The sequence below is a fragment of the Mercenaria mercenaria genome, chromosome 7 (genome assembly GCF_021730395.1).
Source record: "Mercenaria mercenaria strain notata chromosome 7, MADL_Memer_1, whole genome shotgun sequence".
In the NCBI taxonomy this organism is placed as follows: domain Eukaryota; kingdom Metazoa; phylum Mollusca; class Bivalvia; order Venerida; family Veneridae; genus Mercenaria; species Mercenaria mercenaria.
In genome coordinates, this window is record NC_069367.1 from 20,720,713 (window position 1) to 20,726,800 (window position 6,088).

Genomic DNA, 6,088 nt, shown 5'->3' on the forward strand with positions numbered 1-6,088 from the left:
AATTTAGCTTCCAGAAGTATGAGAGGGCCGAGTGCGGGGGGAGGCGAGATGTGGGGGCAAAAAATGATAATTTGTTGGTTAATTTAAGTGACAAAGAGCTTTACAAAGTGACAAGTGAGTTTTGAAATTAAATAAAGAAATATTTATGTAGGTGACCCCCATCCGGAAAATATATGGTGCGCTCATGGTGATTATATGCTTTACATTCCTATGGAATCCCTAAAAATATTAGAAGCAATTTGCCGGACTAACTCGAGAAGTGATTGGGATCTTCGCCCGCCCTAGAAATATTACGCATATCTTCATGCTGATCATGTGCTTTAAGTTTGTTGGGAATCTCTTTAAAATTGTTTGAGTAACAGAATGCCATTTACCAATAAGGAAAGTGTGCACGTTTTGTGTATTTTGAAGTGGTTGTTACCTTGTAACTCTAGTAAAATGCATCAACGAGTTATCGTTCCTGGCCTTTTTATTAACTTAATGATGGTTAACGAGATTGCAAAGTTTCAAGGCTACATCTGTTACCATAATGAAAACGTAATATAAACAAAATTTTAATCAAGACGTACTAATTGTAAGAACAAAAATGGCCAAAAGTTTCAGTTTATTTAAATTTAGTTAAGGTGACCTTGATTTTGCTCGGATGCTTCTCTTTTCGTATAACGATGATAAAATGTTTGTCATCACAAGTGAAACGCGTCAGATTTTTTTTACATTCAAACAGTACCATGGATTAACACCTTAGACAACTGGACCATGGTGGAATTATTCAAAACGAGGAACTTACCCAGGAAGAAATCTCTTACTAGTATCTTAATTGGAGTAGCACATTGTCATTGAAACCGTTATGTTTTACTATGATCTATTTCAGAGACACGTATTTCAATCTATGGTCATATACTTTGTTACCTGCCGTTGCTGTTAGCCTTTTGTTAGGTTTAGAGTGACATCAACACTGTCAGGATACGAGTTATATGACTCAGAGAATTGACTACGCCTTTAATATCTTGAACAATGGAATAGGTCCAATCGCTAAGGTGACTATGTCATAGACTAGCTGACAAACGATGTAGAATTTCCTTTGTTAAAACGTATAGCAGATGAGACCAACTATCTCGTATATTAACTTTTTCTCTGGTTACCTTGCCTAAATGATTCGTGAACCAGTGATTCGTACATGATTTTACTTAGGAGCTAAATAATCTCAGGGATCAGGCAAATCACAAACTATTTCAAACTAACAATCTTCTATTAAAGATACTATACTTGACTGATCTTTTTGTTGAATTTCCCGTCAGACAATGTCTTTGAATCAACAACATACGCGTCCTGTCGCATAGATGCTCAGCCTATGACCTCTTAATTGAAGCTGCAACTCAATATGTTTGCCCTGACTCCCGGATGCTCAGCGCCTAGATGCTATCATATATAGCATTCAGCTACCATATAGGTATAACCCCGATGCCTTGGCTGTACTTCGCCTATAACAACGCTGAACTCTCCTACTGCCTCAGTAGATTACCAAAGACTATGTATCTACCTCAGCTTCCCGATGCTCAGTCTATATTTGCTATCGTTTAAGATGCTCCTTGCTTTATCGTATCAAAAATATTTTTCATTTGTGACAACAACAAAATGTGACCCCCCCCCACACACACACACACCCCGCAAACTTTATGACCGCCACTGAAAATCGGACTTATTCTTGATTTTATTCTCCTATGCATAATTTGTGGTGCGAATTAGACTATACATACTAACACAAATTATGGCGGTGGCTTCAGCCTTCGCCAATAGGGCTTGTTATTTATAATTCATGTTCACTTTCTCCAGTTGTAAAAGGATTATAAGTGTAAAAAATATTGTTAAACTATGTTACAACATCGCTGTAACTTACCAGAAAAGACAGAAATCATCTTCTGATTTCTGATTACACGATATGAAAAGAAAAACAACCATACACACTGTGTCTCAGAATACATACACGCGCCTTGTCAGCTGTATATGTAGCACACTATACATTTCATAAGGAGGCGGTATATAGGTTCAAATCTACAGACACTTCTAACGCATTCCGTACTCAATCCGTTCTTTATACAGAACTTAAACTGTTATTTGTTCAAAACAGGATATTCAGAATAAATGTCCACCTCACAAAACCAAATAACTTCTTTTGTTTTCTGATCTTTGAGTGAAACTTATATTATTTTTTCTATCTCTCAGTGTTAACGTAATTATACTTAATATAGAAATATTTGATTTCCAGTTAGTTTCCAAACCTTATTGCTTTAGATATGTTACTTCTATTCCTGTCCCATTTGATGTTAAAACATGTAAAAATGTTGCAATTTACTGCTGAAGTATCTTTTTATTACAAATACAAAAATATGTTCTATCAATTGGTTATATGTAACTGAGAGCAAAAAGCTCAAAATTCGAATCGTGAATTGCGAACTGCGAACTGCAGACCAGTTTCCAGTTCGCAATTCGAAACGGAAAGTGCGAATCGCAGACTAGCCGACAAACCAATTCTGATGGAGTGTGGGGTGGGATGCAAACCAAAAACCTTTATTTAGCAACCGCTAACTAAGTACTAAAATTAAAAGAGTAACGCTTCTTATACTTACATTTTGAATCGTGAACTGCAGACCAGTTTGCAGTTCGCCATTTGAATTGTAAACGGTAAAAAACGGCAGACTGGCCAACAGTGTGCAATTCTTACGGGAAATTGCATGTTCTTTACCTCTATTTAGCAACCACTTACAAAGTACTGAAATATTAGAGTAACGCTTCTAATACTTACATTTTGAACGGTAAACTGCAGACCAGTTTGTAGTTCGCAATTTGAATTGTAAACTGTGAACTGCAGATTGGCCGACAGTGTGCAATTATTACGGGGAATTGCATGTTCATAACCTCTATTTAGCAACCATTTATGAAACGTTCCAATACTTTCATTTGAATTGTGAACTGCAGACCAGTTTGCAGTTCGTAATTCGAATCGTGAACTGCGAATTAAGAACTGCAGACCAGTTTGCAGTTCGCAATTCGAATCGTGAACTGCGAACTGCGAACTGCAGACCAATTTGCAGTTCGCAATTCGAATCGTGAACTGCGAACTGCAGGCCAGTTTGCAGTTCGCAATTCGGATCGAAAGCTAAGAACCGCAGACTAGCAAGCACTTACTTTGAAGTATAAGGGTAACGTTCAAATATATTTTCATTTTGAATCTTGAACTGCAGACCAGTTTGCAGTTCGAAAACTTCGAATAGAAATTCAAATAGAAAGCTAAGAGCCGCAGACTAGCCAGCACTTTGCAGTTCTAATGGAGAGGGAGGAAGTGCAGACTATCAACATTTATATTAAGCTAACACAGACCTATTACTTAAAAGTATAAGAGTAACGTTTAAATACAATTTCATTTTAAATCTTGAACTGCAGTCCAGTTTGCAGTTCGCAATTCGAATCGTAAACTGCGAATTGCAGACCAGTTTGCAGTTCGAATCGTGAAGTGCAAACCAGTTTGCAGTTTGCAGTTCGAATCGCGAACTGCAGACCAGTTTGCAATTCGAATTATGAACTACAAATTGCAAACTGCGAATTGGAGACCAGTTAGCAGTTCGCAATTGGAAACGTGAACTGCAAACTGCAGACCAGCTGTAAAATGCATTCTTATCCAAATTTGCAGGGCAGTGCTGATCAGACTGCACTTTGAAATATGATTCGTAAACTGCAGACCAGCTTGCAGTTTGCAGTTCGAATCGTGAACTGCAAACCAGTCTGCAGTTTGTCATTCGATTCCAAGCCATGACCTGCAAACGTGAACTGCAAACTGCAGACCAGCTGTAAAATGCATTCTTATCCAAATTCGCAGGGCAGTGCTGATCAGACTGCACTTTGAAATTTGATTCGTAAACTGCAGACCAGTTTGCGGCGAACTGCAGATCAGTTTGCAGTTCGCAATTCGAAACGCGAACTGCGATCTGCAGACCAGTTTGCAGCTCGCAATTTGAAACGCAAACTACGAACTGCAGACCAACTTTGAAATGCATTCTTGTCTGCAATGCGCAAGACTGTGCTGATCAGACTGCAATTTAAAATTTGAATCGTAAACTGCAGACTAGTTTGCAGTTCACAATTCGAATCGCGAACTGCAGACCAGTTTGCAGTTCACAATTCGAATCGCGAACTGCAGACCAGTTTGCAGTTCGCAATTCGAAACGCGAACTGCGAACTGCAGACCAACTGTGAAATGCATTATTTTTGTTTTTAATAATGTTAATATTTTTGTTTGGGAGGTAGGGGCGGAGGAGGAGGGTGCGGGTCGCCAATATACTATAAATGACATAATTACCTCATTTCATTTTCATTTAAGTTGTTCTGATTTTAGAAAACTTCCATTTAATTTCATATGCACTTAAAATTTTTAAGGATTGCTGACATTTTGCTGAAGGTAGCTTCTATTGTGGGTCGTTGAAAAACTGCAGACCATTTTTTTTTTTTTTTTTTTTTTTTTTTTTTTTTTTTTAGTTTGTTATTTATCTACGTGTATGTAAATAGAACCCAAAATGGTCCATAAGTCATAATTTAACACGGCTCATTTAAATTGGTAAGGTAATTAAAAAATAAAACATTTAGATATCTAGTTGCTAAGGTAACACCATTAATGGTATTTTAAACAATAGATATGAAAATGTACATGTTTCTGCTGATTTCAAAAGATCAATGATTACTAAATTGATTGTTCTGCTGAAAAGAATAATAAAAAAACCCACTCAGCAAAAATAAATGAGCCGCGCCATGAGAAAATCAACATAGTGGCTTTGCGACCAGCATGGATCCAGACCAGCCCATGTTGTCCGTTAACGGTTTTTCTAATTGTAAAAGACTATGAAAACGAACAGCACGGATCCTGACCAGACTGTGCGGATGTGCAGGCTGGTCTGGATCAATGCTGGTCGGAAAGCCATTATGTTGGTTTCTCATGGCACGGCTCAAATATGCAAATCTTCTACTTGACATTAAATTTTCATGTACCAGCCAAATAATAAACATCGAAATTGAATATTAATTTTAAGATTTTCTTCACAAAGGACAAACATTTTAAAATCTGTTAGATATAAAAACTATCTGTGTAGATAGATATCAAATAAAAATATTTTTATGCAGGATCAAGGGTAATTATTCTGCATTAATGTCATATATCAACATACACCCTCAGCTAGAGAAATCGTAAATTGGTCTACATAAAGTATCGTAAAAGTTTGAAGATAATCAACATAAAAACATGAAGAATTTTAATACCCGTTTATATTTTAAGCCATAACTTGACATATTTCTTTCACAGGTTCATAAGCTCCTATTGTCTGCAATGCGCAAGACAGTGCTGATTAGACTGCACTTTGAAATTTTAATTGTAATCACCAGACCAGATTGCAGTTTCCAATTCGAAAAGCGAACTGCAGACCAGTTTGCAGTTCGCAGCGAACTGCAGACCAACTGTGAAATGCATTCTTGTCAACAATGCGCAGGGCAGTGCTGATCAGACTGCACCTTGAAATTTGAATCGTAAAGTGCAGACCAGTTTACAGTCTGCAATTCGAATCGCAGACCAGTTTGCAGTTCGCAATTTGTAACGCGAACTGCGAACTTCAGACCAACTGTGAAATGCATTCTTGTCTGCAATGCGCAAGACAGTGCTGATCGGACTGTAATTTGAAATTTGAATCGTAAACTGCAGACTAGTTTGCAGTTCGCAATTCGAATCGCGAACTGCAGACCAGTTTGCAGTTCGCAATTCGAATCGCGAACTGCAGACCAACTGTGAAATGCATTCTTGTCTGCAATGCGCAGGACAGTGCTGATCAGACTGCACCTTGAAATTTGAATCGTAAAGTGCAGACAGTTTACAGTTTGCAATTCGAATCGCGAACTGCAGACCAGTTTGCAGTTCGCAATTTGAAACGCAAACTACGAACTGCAGACCAACTGTGAAATGCTTCTTGTCTGCAATGCGCAAGACAGTGCTGATCAGACTGCAGTTTGAAATTAGAATCGTAAACTTGCAGACTAGTTTGCAGTTCGCAAT